Raw genomic sequence first — 15,448 nt, 5'->3', positions numbered from 1 at the left:
GAACATAGGTTTTTGATCTAAGGAAAATTCTCATTACCTACAAGGGTTTGAACAGAACTCACCTCATAATATAATATAGGCTGCGATGATATTACAAGACTTTTCCAGAGAATTATTTTAAGAGAATGTGAATTGATATATTTATTTGGACATATTACAAACTACTTGAAGACAATGGAGTCATGGATGATGCGTGGTTACAACAGTACAAAGCTCCAACACTTTTTGCTATTCACGTGCATGAGTTTCTTTGATTAACAATTTGAATGTCATAGGACTGGGTTTGATTCAGCAAAGTCTCCAGCCTCATTGACTTGGTCAGCAAAAAGCCCAGTAGCATTGCTACATGACTAATGAAAAAATGTGCAACAGTGTTGAGGAAGTCTTCTGAAGCATAATTCATGAGACGGTCTACCAGATGTTACGAAGTATATGTAAATGCATAGAACTCTGTGTAAGGCATGATGGTGCTCATTCATATCTGCTGACTAGATAATTTTTATATGTAAGTGCTTCATTATCTAATACGCTGTATTGATATAGGAGTAACAGTAATTCTTGGACGATCTGTAGACTGAAGAGACAGAAAATATGGAACAGTGATAATGAGGAGATGATCCAAACAGCAAGTAAACTAAGAAATAAATGTAACAACAAGAACCACAGTAAACAAGTAAATGTTTTTATGGATCACAATTATATCTTGGTCTTTGAAGAATACATGAATTGGAGAGGGAGAAAGTCCTTGTCATCCTTTTAATAGATAAAATACAAATTTTTATTTCAATTATTTAACAGAATCTAAGAAATTATTAAGAGGATAGAAGAAAGTAGTTGGAAGAAATGTAGGGAAAAACGAGAATTTGAATAAGAATTTGTTAGTGAATAACCTAGAATGTATGTTTGTTATGTTTGATAGATTAAAAAGTCAGTCAGGTGTGAGTAAGACTTGCACTCTGAGGTTCTGTACAAACTTAATTATGTATATAGACAGTTCATCTGTCCAAGCAATAAAGAATCTTGATGATTTTTGCCTGTTATTGACATTGATATCAGTTCCAGGAATTCCAAGACTTTCAAGAATGTTTTAGGTTGAAGTTGGTTAACAAACAATGAAAGAATATTTTTTCGTGTATAATTACAAATTAACAATTTTCTAACTTTGTGCTGTATAACCTTGCTTCTTCTGAATTTCATAATTCTAGGTCAATGGAAAGTATCCTGCAGATTATGATGAGTGAGTCTGAGAGTATCAAAATATGTGAGATCAATGACCATATCTTTTGATTGGATTGACTTAGAAGATTCAATTTTTTGCATCACCAAGGAAGCATAGATCTTATTATATAACAAATTTCAACTTGATAATTCTACCAATTTCTGAGAAAAGGGATTTTTAATAGTCAGACAGACAAACCAACAGACAGCAGAGTTATCCTATAAGGGTTCCATTTTTACCAACTGAGGTATGGAATCCCAAAAACTAATAGTAATTATGTAACAAGAATAATGAGCCTGGTGTAGTGTTCTGAGAAATATTTCATGAGTGACAGCAAGGATAAATAAATAATTGATAGTGTACCTGGTGAGCAGTTCCATTGATCACACTGAAAAATATGTTATGAAATAAAATTATACAGGCAGTTGGTTTGGCTATTGACATACTCAAGTAGCATACATTAAAATTTTGAATACCCAGGTGCATAAGACAAAATATTGCCTAAAACAAGATATATTTCACTGTGATGTCCATTCCATGGTAGTTGTTTGAATCATTCTTAATGGTGCCTACAAAATTTGGAGCACATTCTACACCATATATTTGACTTTCATAATTCATTTCATTGCTTTTATCCTCCAGCTGTTTTTTTGTGTTATTCTATACTTGTATCTCTTTCTCTTTATTGCCTACATTCACCTTACACATCTTCCTGGAACTCTGTTCAATTACTGTGGAGCTTCATAGTTCTCTAACTAGTAACACGTCACCATGGGCATGTGATCTGAATGGATAAGTATTCAGCACAGTAGCATCAGGTGTACATCAGTGGTTCTCATATCTAAGACAAGCAGTAGAGATTTTGTAGAAGTAGAACAAAGGTGAACTGCTTTTGTCTCTACAGCATAATTAGGTATCAAGTCAGTCAATTGTAAGACACCTCTTCAGACAAGGAAAAATATTTCAAGGAATAAATCTCATTCAGGTTCTATCAATGACTGATTAAGTCAGCTTCCTACTATTATGACAGACCTGTTGTGCCTTTTGGCCCACTCCATTCCATTAGTGTCCTTAAGCAATTAAGGAGTCCTCTCCCTTTCATTTCATTGACACTGCAAAAGAAGCATCTTTTAACCACTTTATTTCTGTTCAAGTACAACTAATGGGATGCAAGATAAAATAGTTTTGATGTCAGATGTGGTGCTGTTCTTAGCAACATTTCTGACATCATGTATCACTATAGGGAACATGGGAGTAGAGAGTAGGAAGAAAATCCATTCAACCTTTCCAACACAAATACTGTAAGAAGGAGAAGGAGAAGGAAGCCCAGCAGAATCTGTCAAAAACAGACAGGTTACATAAATAAGAAGGAAGCATGCCCAAAAGCCCAAAAGAATCTGTTTGAACCAGCCACATTACAGGAAGAGTAAACGAGACCATCCAAAATCATCAGAACTTGTAACAAGATGTGCAAATTAAGCCAATGTCACTGTACTACAATACGAAGAATAATGCAGGCAGATCATATCAGTTTTATTTACTAAGTTCTGTTTCGACTACGTACCATGAGTCTTGCCAGTAGCCACGTGGTATAAGTGCTAGGGATTAAGGACGCCCATACCTGGGGGCTACACACCCCCACTCGCTCAAGGAAAGAAAAAAGTGTAGTGTAGTCAGGTGTTTTTCTTTCAAGAAAATCATTTAAAAGTAGTATTATGCAAATTTTTAACAGGGTCAGAACTGGAAATTTATAATGCCTAACTAAAGGTCGCCATTTGTCTTCCAAAATATTAAAAATAGTGCATACCCCAAGGTCTAGTCCCCATGCCCCACAAACTATCATACGGGCATCTTTGCTATGAATACACTAGTGTTAATTAGTAAGTCTTTAAATGGAAATAAGCTAGAACTGAAGGAATTCAACAAAAATATGAAAGCAGCTGTCAGTTTTGTTTGGAAGGGAGATAAAGCTTTAGTATCTTAATAGTAAGATTAAAAATAACTGGGGTGCAAGGACAAAATGAACAATATCTGACAACACCAATACACTTGGTCTAGTGTGGGAAATTCTGGAGTACAACTATCCAGATAAAATAATGATTGATTTCTATGACTGCCAGATGCTCTGAGACAGGCAGAATTTTGGGAATCAATAGCTTCATGCAGTAATCATATCAATGAGCTATCAAAATTGTTTGGAATGAGAGTGATTGAAGCAGCACAACTAAGAGGTGCATTAGACTTAGTATATGCCACAGGACAGGTATGTTTCATATAAGGTTTAATAAATGATAGGATGCAGTCTATTGTCAGGAGTCAAGGAGAAGAAATAACATGAGTGATTCAGTAGAAGCCACATTACAAGAAGAAAGTTCATTACTGTTGATAAAAGAAAGGGATAAGTTCCCTACAGCAGCCTGTAAAGAAGTAGACCATAGGCAAAGCAGGGAATTGAAGTGATACACTTGTGAGGGCAAATGGTTTCAGACTTGATGCTATCATGATGAAAAACAGGACATATAGATGCCAAATGTATGAAGATAGTTATCTATGAATGCTGTCACAATATGCAAGATTGTAAGACACCTAAATGTTACAGATGGAATCAGTATTGATGTATCAGGTCAAAGGGTAGAGAGATGAGATTAGTGAACCCAAAGGGAAATGATGAAAGTGGAACATAATGCCATCACATGTCACCACAGTAAAATGGAAGATTAGAGTCCAAAACTGCACAGTGAGAAAAGAAATAATTATGGCTGAGTGTTGTGATGTCAGGAAATATGTAAAATTATTACTTGATAGACAAGCACACGAAACCTCTTACAGGAGGAGCAGCTTCTGAATAAAAATTCATTATCAAATATATTTGGAGACTGAAAGGAGTCATGCAAGTTGCAATGGACATATTGGGATCTACAAAACTACATTCGCTCATGGTGGGAATGGTACCAGTAGAAAGGAAGAGGATAGGACATTCCCTTTAAACAGGTTGAGATTTTTTGAAGAAGCAAAATGATATGATAAAAGAAAGTTCAGAACTCAAGGTCAGAAAATTTCCTGTGAACAGTACATGAGAAAAAGCCATTGATTTTCCAAGAACTCATAGTCAGGTGTCACAAACAAAAACCTGTAAAAGTATGAGGTGAATCCCACACAAACTGTGCAAGAAGAAAATGAGTGGATGTCACAAATGGGGAACAAATAATCTGCTTGTTATGGACAAACAGAGATTGAGGTTTGAAACTAATACAAGTCATGAGGTAAATAATGTAGGCATGTTGTAAAAGGATGAGTTATCAAAACAAGATTGGATATTACAATAAGATGGAGGAAAGAACAAATTCTAATTGTGAAACAGGAGAGCATTTCCTCATTTGATATGGAAGCTGGAGGTAATGAAAGACATTTATGCAGCAGACTCAATGCTATACATAAAACAAGAAAAATGTGTGATAAACCTGCTACATACAAATGAGTTCAAGTGTGACTTATATTCAGTAAAAGTAATGGCAGAACCAAACATCAGTGTGCTACTTCTGGAACACAGGGAGGTGTGGCTGACAGATATCTAATCTATCTCATGGATTAACAATGAGGGCTGGTGAGACAGCCAGTCAGGATATGGTTTTTAGGCAGTTTCCCACTTCCCTCTGGTTTGTCCTGGGCTGGTACCCTCATCCCACCTTGGCTATATGCAATGTAAACATTTGTGAAAACACATTTCTAATTGCACATGAAATTTACTTGAGGCAATATTATGAGAAGGAGAGTTGCTACTCACCACATAGCGGAGATGCTGAGTTTCATGTGATGAGTAGCAACTTTCCTTTCATAATATTGTTACATTCCATCCTGGATTTTCCATTGTTTGAAATTTACTTGAGACACAGATTGATGGGGGTACACAGATTCCTTTCCAGGGAATGACGTGAATAGAATACTGCTGACCATAGATATTTAGTCTTTTTAAACCCATAATCATCACCAAGGCAGAAGAGTTAGTGAGAGTACTGCCTGATAGGATAATCCAGGCAGGACTAAACCAAATGGAAACATATAGGAATGGCACAGTTCATGTAAGGGAAGCTGGATGTACAAGACATTTAAGAGGAGAGGAAAAGTATGAGTTAGATATGCTCTGTAGTCAATATTGTGATATGTTTTACCTAATGGGTGACAAATTGTCATATACTGAAACAATGATGCCAGCACTTCAAGTATTACAAGAGCATACATGGAATGTCATAAATGTCCCTACATAATTCATGAACCACAGAAGAAAGTTTTATAAGAATGGGTAGAAAAAATTTTGGAAGACACTGTTGAAAGTCAAAGACCATTGTATGTGCCCTAGAAAGGGTATGCCAGCAGGCAAATAAAATATAGATTCATGACAGAGTACCAGAAGATGAATGTCATTTCGATTGGAGAGGCTTTCCCCATTCCTAATGTCAGTGAAATATTGGACCAGTGGGGAGGAGAGAAATATATTTAGCTATTGGATACAACTACATATTTGGAAAATGAAAAACCGGGTGAACTTCCTTTACTTAGAATACATGAGAATGCCCACAGAACTAAAAAATTCACCAAGTACTTTCCAGAAGTTAATGGATGCTGCTTTGTCAGCATTACAATGAAAAAAGTTTCTAGTATATTTGAATAATATTATTTGCTATGGAAGCACACTAAAAGAGCATAATGAAGAGTTGAAAGAAGTTTTTGAGAGGCTGATAGGCTGATGAAGCACTCACAGAAGATCCAGCCATATGAGTGTGAACTTCCTAGGATCAGAGTGATATTTTGGAGTACAAAAGAACAATAAGGGGGAAGAGCCTGATAAAAGATATGTGGAAAAAGTGATGAACTTTCCAGTCTGCAGGACAACAAAAGAGAGGGTGTCTTGCATTCACAGGATGCTATTGATAGTTCATTCCCAAATTTAGCAGATTGTCAATACGCCACACAATTTACTAAAGGCAGAACTACCATACAAGTGAGCAAACAAGCAGCAAGTAGCATTCAAAGAGTTAAGAGAAAAATTGGTTAATCCTACCAACACTGAATTATCTCAATTTTGAGAAACTGTCTATAGCAATCACTGATGCAAGTGGAAAAACAGTAGGAGTGGTACTGTCACAAGCAAACAATGGTTAAGATTTGCCAATGGCATATACCTCAAGGTCACTCAATAAGACAGAGAAGAATTATTCTGCAACCATGTTATAATAATTAGCAATAGCGGGGGCTACAAATCAGATTAGGCCATATATGTATGGAAGAATTTCATCATAGTGACCAATCAGAAACTGCTGGCATCGATGTTCAGAGTTATAGAACCATTTTTCACAATTGTTGAAGAGGAGGTTGAAGCATGAAGTATACTTGTGCTATGTGGTGCACAGGGTGGGAAAATTAAATGCATTAAACAAAACACATTCCAGTGAAACACAACTACATGTAAGACTCATAACCCAATAAGACAAAATGGAGGAAGATAATGAAGAAATTAATGCAGAGGGAAAATACAAAATATGATAGAAATGCATGATTATCCATTAAAAGGATATCAAGGGATTCACAGATTATTAGACCACATAAATATGACTAAAACATGGAATGGACTGAAGAGAGATGTTAAGGAGTACTTTTGAATGTGTGATGCATGACACAGGAATAAGTTCACACAGGGCAAAATGAAAATACCATTAGTGATTAAAGTTGTGTGTGAAACAATCTTTGGAAATGCAGTATGGGTATAGTTGGTCCATTAAGTGGAACAGAGACAAGGAATAGATACATACTAACATTCAATTAAGGACCAAGTAAGGTTGCATGGTGATTAGCACAATGGGCTCTCATTCAGGATGGCCATTCAAATCCCTTTCTGGCCATCATGGTTTAGGTTTTGAGTGTTTTTCCTAAACTGCTCCAGGCAAACGCCAAGATGGTTCCTTTACAAAGGGCACAGCTTATTTCCTTCCTCATCCTTTCTTAATCTGCGTTGTGCTCCATCTCTAATGACGGCAATCTTCCTTGCTTCCTACCTTGAGTAAGTTTACTGTAGTGACTCCAAAAGAGCACCAAGATGCTGAGACAGTAACAAAAAATTGTGGAAGAGGCTATATTGCAGCTTAGAATTCTGTTAGTACTATAAAATGAGGAGGGATTTAATTTTATTAGCAAAGTACTCACAGACGTGTGCAAAATGCTGTGAATCAAGGAGGTATAAACAACAGCATTCCACCCCCGAAATAACAGACCATTAGAGAGAATTCATATGACACTAGTGGAGTACATATGACATTTTATAAGTAAGGAGCATAGTAGCAGAGATCTATGGGTACCATTCAAACAGTTGCGTTCAACATGATTCCACAAAATAGTACAGGATACACTCCATTTGAACTAACATTTGAAAGAACAGCTAATATTCTGGTAATACTACTGTGAGGAACAAGAATTGTTCAGTACAATTGCAAGGTATAAGTGTATCAACTTACAATGCGGATGCAAGAAACCCTCCAAGTGGTGTGCAAGAAATTAGGAAAGCAAAAGAAACCAGTACAGCTCAGTATGGCAGAATGCTTAATCCCAAATAACAACAGCATTCCACCCACAAAATAACAGTCCATTAGAGAGAATGCATATGACGCTAGTGGAGTACATATGACATTTTCTAAGTAAGGAGCATAGTAACTGAGATCTATGCGTACCATTCACACAGTTGTGTTTGACATGATTCCACAAAATAGTACAGGTTACACTCCATTTGAACTAACATTTGAAAGAACAGCTAATATTCTGGTAATACTACTGTGAGAAACAAGAACTGTTCAGTACAATTACCAGGTATAAGGGTATCAACTTACAATGTAGATGCAAGAAACCCTCCAAGTGGTGTGCAAGAAATTAGGAAAGCAAAAGAAACCAGTACAGCTCAGTATGGCAGAGTGCAGAATCCCAAATAATTAGAGATATAATACAAAGTTTTGCTAGACAATTTAACAGTGACAAGAGGTCAATTGAAGAAGTCAGACACAATTTAGAGAACTGTGTGGCAGAACTGCCAGAAAATATTAATATCTTTGCTTTTTTGTACTTCATTTTACTTACTTTGGTTGTTGACTGGTTGGTATGAAACATTTGTCATGACTGTTACCGTAGTTGTCGAAAACTATTTCTTTGTGTTTTGATTTATCTTGTGCCAATTAAAATATTACATAGTGAAAGTAAATGGTGTTTTCTGTGTTTTAAGTATAACATTCGCCATAACTGTATGAAGTAATAGTGATAGATTTACTGAATGTAATGATCAAAACTGACAGGAACAAGATAACGAAGGTGCCTGTGAATATATTGAAGACCTATCTTTAATGTATTATACTTACAAAGTCTGTCCCAGCAGAAATGAGTAGACCATAGTCATTTTAATTTACAGATGAGAATGTTTCATTGTATGCCGATATGTTGTGCTGTGGTGTAATGAAGGTACAAGGAATCATGGATAACATTGTGAAGATTCAGGAAATAGAGGTACCTCCAGGAATATGTTACCACCATCACGATGAGGTGGAGATTACAAACCAACACAAAATACTGTAACATACATGAATTTGAAAACTATGATAGAGAAATTTTATAAGATAATCAGAGTGGAAAATTAGGTAGCTCAACAGTGCCAAGAGAAATTAAGTAAGTTAGACATTAACAATAATGAAAATTCCTGGATGGAACATACAGAAAATTAAGGAAAAGCAACCACTGACCTATAGTGGATCAATGTTTGCAGCACAGAAACAATGAACAGAAAACATCATTTACACTAGCTTTTGAGCACTAGCACCTTTTCTAGCACTAGTACTCACATTCGTGTACACACAACCATGCAGAAATTGAAACACACTTACCCATGACCACAGCAAGACTAATTATTGATACTCGATTACTGAGAGCAGTTGCCTGAGCTGATAGTTGTGAGGAGGAGATGGGAAAGGACTGGTGTAAGGGACAGTGGGAAAGAGGCAGCTCTTTAGACAGACAGTTTCATGGCTGCACAACATGATGAAAAAATGCAGCAGTTACAAATAAAAGAGATACAGGAAGAGGGAAGGAAGAACTGAGCGGGGGCAAAAATGGAGAGGCCATTTGGATACTCTCTTCTAACACATGATTCTCTGAACTTGCATTTTAAATTGACTCATGTTCTCAGCAACATTTGACAAAGTTAAGGACTTAACTGGGTACCTTTTATTGATGTACTGATTTCCCACCTGGTCCCAGATATAGCTGAGTGTTCACAATGTTTGTTGCACAAGGGAACTAATGTGATGTCCCAAGACTATTGCAGGGAACATATTTCCTGTGGGCACCGGTCTTTTCCCTACTGTCTTCTGTCCACACCACTCCTTATCTGTCCAGATCACGCACTGCCATCTCCCACCAATCTTCCTCCCCCACCACGCACCCCCCTGTGTGAGCATTCTCCCACTCCTTCTCCTCTCATCTCTCTTCTGCCCCCCTTACAACACCTCTCCCTTCTCTTACCTCTCACTTTCTCTCTCTTCATCTCCACATTTATCTTCTTTTCCCCTTTTTCCCTTTTTATCCTCTCTGTTCCCCCCTATCCCTCTCGCTGTTCTCCCCTCTCCCTCTCCCTACATCTCTCCTTGCATTCTTCCCTATCCCCTTCCCACATCCATCAGCTAAGGCACCTGTTATCACCAATCAAGCATCAATAATTAGTCTTGCTGTGGCCACAGGAGTGTGCATTTTGGTGTCTGTGCTGTTGCGTGTGCATGAATGTGTGTGCTATTGCTAGAAAAAGAATTAGTGCTTGAAAGCTAGTGTAAATGCTATTTTCCATTATATGTTTCTGTGTCCTATGCATCAATCCACTACAGCTGAGTGGCTGCCTTTCCTTAATTTTACATAAGGTAGATTTTAGTAGAACTGAATGCAATCTTACATTAAGCAACAAAGTGAAGTAAAATCTAAAGAAACTGGAACACACAGAAGATTTGGTTCAGCAGTTGACAAAACAAGAGTTGCAAAAACTCTGTACGAGAAATCAGAAAGAGACTGATCATAACCCTGGACAAGACTAATATAGGCAAAGGAGGTCAGGTCATAAAACTGCTTATACTCTCCAAAAAAGAAGAAGCTGTAGTACGAACCACACTGTCAGGGTTGAATCAAACTGCAGATTTAGTTGCAACTAACAAATAGTTATTATGAAACAGAATTCTAAAATTAGCAAAATTCACAAGCTACTTATTAAAATATGGATGACAGTTTAAAAAGGCTTGCTGCATTCATAATGATTGCTGAACAAATTATTGTTCAACAAAGTAGGTACTGAACATGAACTGTGAGTCAGTGACATAGTGCATACCCAAAAGGGTATTTTGGCACCACATGTAATAAATTAATAAATCTGGGGCAAATAGTTAAGTATTTAAGATTTATTTGTCACAAAGTGGAGCCACTGAGTCACAGACCGGCAGCTTCATTTGCTGGGAGGGGTATGGGAGGAAAGAGAGAGAAGTATAGAAGAGGAAAGAATCTGTAAGTGTGTTGGTGGGGTGGAAGGTTTGTGTGTGTGTGTGTGTGTGTGTGTGTGTGTGTGTGTGTGTGTATTCTGTTACAGGAACAGGGAGCACAATATAGGCAGATGGTGGACAGAGACAGGTCTTCCATCCTGAACTTCCAGCTTTAAGATTGAATCAGTATGATATCACGAATGTGGGATTCTCAGTAGCTGTTTCAGAGGTTGGCGGCTACTTGCTTCTGAAGATAATGGACCTACATATATTTGTGTCTGGTAATGTTGTCAGTTATGTTATTAGTGCCTTGCTAACTGAGAATACAAAACTTAATATGTATAAGATGCTAAGGTGAATAATTAAAAGGGAAAATACACACATATACAGTCAGGAAAAGAGTATTTACTTACAAATACCAGTTAGAAATTGTATGCTAAACTTTCAGCATGCTAATTATCATGTAACAAAAATGATAAAGAAAGCAGATTGTATAAATAAACATTTGTAATGTGTCCTTGTATGTGAATGAGAAGTGCACAGATAAATTATTATAAGTAAAACATTTCCCATAGATTGTACATAGTTCTGAATGAGGGACACATGACAGTTGCACATGCTGAGAATCTGTCCCAGGCCATCAGTTTAAATGAGTTTGGATTATTAGCATTTGTCACAGATAAGTGTTTGGAAGATACCGATAAACTTGTACTTGAATAGCAGAATGAATTACACTAAGAAAAAAATATACAGCACTACCCAATAACCATGTGTGTAAATATAAGTTTACTGATAATAGTTGTAATTTATTACTGTTGTTTGTATTGTCTGTGCTGCAAGAAAGTATACAACACTCTTTCCAGTTAGTTTGGAGGAGAAAAATGTTTCCACTCATTTTATGTAAAGACTACCATGGTAAATACCACAGATACAACAAAGTTACCTTTAGGACAATGAGAGAGATCTGAGGACCTAGAAATATACAAAGAGAATCCTCAGGGAGATAAAAATGAAGTATATGTAAAAAATAGATCTGGAGAGATACCTTTGTGTTCAAAAAGTTCCACAGCCTTGTGAGCCACAAGGGAAAGATTGCCAGATGCAAGACACAATGCCTGTAGAAACAGGAAAAGTTCCAGAAGCCTTGTGGTAGCTCATGGGTGGCATCAGAGAGAATTCAGTCTGGAGACAAGAGTCATAAGTGAGTAGCCATCCTAGAAGCTGCCATCAGGAGAATGACAGTCAGAGAGTTATGAAGTGACAGTGGTTGAAGTCATGAGAGAGTGAATTTATGCTGAGGCAATCTGTAAGAAACCAGTAATATATGGCGAAGGAGTCTGTGGTCTGGTTGGATAAGTATTCAGCAAAGTAGTATTGGGTTATAACAGAGATTGTAGTGTGCACATATAATAATGGACATCAGTAGTTCTCATTTCTATAACAAGTAGCAGAAATTTGACAGAATTAGAATAAAGCTGAACTTCCTTTGTGTCAGCTACATAATTAGGTAAAAAGCCAGCCAACTGTAAGATACCACTCCTAGTAAGGCAAAAGCTTGAAGAAATAAGTCCCAGTCAGATTCTGTCAATAACTAATTAAACCTGAGGAACTTCCTACCTTTACAATGGGTCTGTTGTGCCTGGAAATCCACCCCATTCCACTACCTGTTCTTAAGCAATCAAGAATTTTTATCCCTCTCACTTCATTTACATTGCAAAAGGAGTTCCCACAACCATTTCATTATCACTTAAGTCCTGTACACAACTAACAGGGACTCAACAAGCATGCTGCATGCTGGAAAGGGCTGATAAAAATGACAACAATAATGGGTAACAAATGTAATAGCTATGGAAGTCACAAATTCTGCAAAGTCCTTCATAGTTCACAGTTTCTGCCTCTCTTTCCTAATCATAAACTAGTTTTACAAACTTTTCATTCACCATTTTCTGTCTCTCAACCATGCCACCTCAAATACCATTAACATTTCCTTCTTGCTTCCATGTTTCTCATTGTCTCCCTTTCATATACTTTCTATCGTTCAAACACATTTATTTTTCTAACATTTATAGTACAGATATTATGAAAAGGAAATTTGCTACTCACCATATAGCGCAGATGCCGAGTCACAAATAGGCACAATGAAAAGACTGTCACAAATAAAGCTTTCGGCCATAAAGGCCTTCATCAACAATAGACACACACACACACACACACACACACACACACAGGCACGCATGCGCTAACGCCTGGACTGCAGTCTCAGGCAACTGAAACCACACTGGAAGCTGCAGCACCAGTACATGATGGAAGTGGCGACTGGGTGGGCCTAAGGAGGAGCCTGGGGTGGTGAGGGGGAGCAATAATATGATGGGGGTGGTGGACAGGGAAGTGCTTGCAGGTTAGATACGGGGGACAGGTGAGGAGGGGGGGGGGGGGAAGGAGGACAGGGAAGGGGCTGGATGGGTGAGGACAGTGACTACCGAAGGCTGAGGCCAGGAGGGTTACAGGAACAGAGGATGTATTCCAGGCAGAATTCCCACTTTCACAGTTCAAAAAAGCTGGTGTTGGTGGGAAGGATCCATAAGGCACAGGCTGTGAAGCAGTCATTGAAATGATGAAGGATGTCATGTTTGGCAGCATGTTCAGCAAAAGAGTGGTCCACTTGTTTCTTGGCCACAGTTTGTGGGTGGCCATCCATGTGGACAGACAGCTTGTTGGTCACCATGCCCATATAGAATGCAGCATAGTGGTTGCAGCTTAGCTTGTAGATCACATGACTAGTTTCACAGGTAGCCCTGCCTTTGAGGGGATAGGTAATATTCATGACTGGACTGGAGTAGGTGGTGTTGGGAGGCTGTATGGGACAGGTCTTGCATGTTACAGGGGTATGAGGCATGAGGTAATGGGTTGGGAGCATGGGTTGTGTTAGGGTGGACGAGTATATTGTGTAAGTTCGGTGGATGGCGGAATATCACTGTGGGAGGGGTTGGAAGTATAGTGGGCAGGACATTTCTAATTTCAGATATGACAAAACTACATCCTCACCCACTATTACTTCTCCTTTGAGGGCATTACCTACGAACAAATTCAGGGTACAGCTATAGACACCTGCATGCCAACATCCTATGCCAACATATTCATGGGCCAACTAGAGGAATGCTTCCTGGAAACCCTCGAACCTAGACCCCTCACCTGGTTCAGATTCACTGATGACATCTTTGTGATCTGGATTGAGGGTGACACCCTATCTACATTCCTCCAATACCTAAACAACTTCTCCCCCATTTGCTTCACCTGGTCCTACTCAACCTAAAAAGCCACCTTCTTAAGTGTTGACCTCCACCTCAAAGATGGCTACATCAGTACCTCCTTCCATATCAAACCTACTAACCACCAGCAATACCTCCATTTCAACAGCTGCCACCAGTTTCATTCCAAGAAGTCCCTTCCGTAAAGCCTAGCCACCTGTGGTTGTTGCATCTGCAGTGACCAGCGGTCCCTCTTGAAATATACCAAGAGTCTCATTGAGGCCTGGACAAACTGTAATTATCCTCTTAACCCTGTAAAAAAACAAATCTCCTGTGCCTTATCTTTCCAGTCTCCAACCACCTTCCAAAGTACCACCGTCTGGCCATAGAGGAGCATTCCCCTTATAACTCGGTACCACCTAGGACTGGAGCAACTGAATTACATTCTCCACCAGGGTTTCGACTACCTTTTGTTGTGCCCTGAAGTTAAAAATGTCCTATCCACTATCCTTCCCACCCCTTCCACAATGGTATTCTGCCGTCCGTCGACCTACACAATATACTCATCCACCCTTACACAATCTCTCCTCCCAACTCCTTACCTCATGGCTCATAACACTGTAACAGACCTAGATGCAAGATCTGTCCCATATTTCCCTCAACCACCACCTACTCCAGTCTGATCACAAACATTACGTATCCCATCAACGGGAGGGCTACGTGTGAAGCCAGTCATGTGATCTGCAAGGTAAGCTGCAAACACTGTGCTGCATTCTATGTGGGCATAACAACCAGCAAGCTGTCTGTCCATATGAATGGCCACCGGCAAACTGTGGCCAAGAAACAAGTGAACCACCCTGTTGCTGAACACGCTGCCAAACATGGCATCCTTCATTTCAATGCCTGCTTCACAACCTGTGCCATATGGCTCCTCCCCACCGGCATCAGCTTTTTGAACTGTGCAGGTTGGAACATTATCTGCAATACATCCTACATTCCTGCAACCCTCCTGGCCTCAACCTTCATTAGTCACTGTCCTCACCTATCCAGCCCCTGCCCTGTTCCAATTTCAGCACTACACAGCCATCTTTCCACCATCACACTCAGTCTTTTTACTTCTCTCCTTTTCCATGACCATGTCTATTGTTGATGAAGGACCTTATGGACGAAAGCTTTATTTGTGACAGTCCTTTTTGTTGTGCCTATCTGCAACAGCATCTCCACTATATGGTGAGCAGCAGGCAGCTTTCCGTTTCATAATATTGTTACATTCCACCCTGGATTTTCCATTGTTTGATTATCATACAGCTATCTACTTCTTTCAACTCTTCCTTTGTTTATTGCTAAATTTTATTCACAGACTAGATGTTTTACATTACTTATTTGTCTGATTGTATTTCAATCCCATCTGTAGCATTAAACTGTTTGCAGTCAGT

At 38.6% G+C, this 15,448-nt stretch overlaps 1 protein-coding gene across 1 annotated transcript in view; it reads right to left on the bottom strand.

Moving 5' to 3' along the window:
* Positions 1-15,448, bottom strand: part of LOC126203379 (putative fatty acyl-CoA reductase CG5065) — a 190,116-nt gene that overhangs the window by 62,803 nt on the left and 111,865 nt on the right. The gene's annotated exons all lie outside the window — the stretch shown is intronic.

Source organism: Schistocerca nitens, chromosome 9 (assembly GCF_023898315.1).
Source record: "Schistocerca nitens isolate TAMUIC-IGC-003100 chromosome 9, iqSchNite1.1, whole genome shotgun sequence".
Lineage (NCBI taxonomy): Eukaryota > Metazoa > Arthropoda > Insecta > Orthoptera > Acrididae > Schistocerca > Schistocerca nitens.
This window is presented reverse-complemented; position numbering and strand designations above follow the sequence as displayed.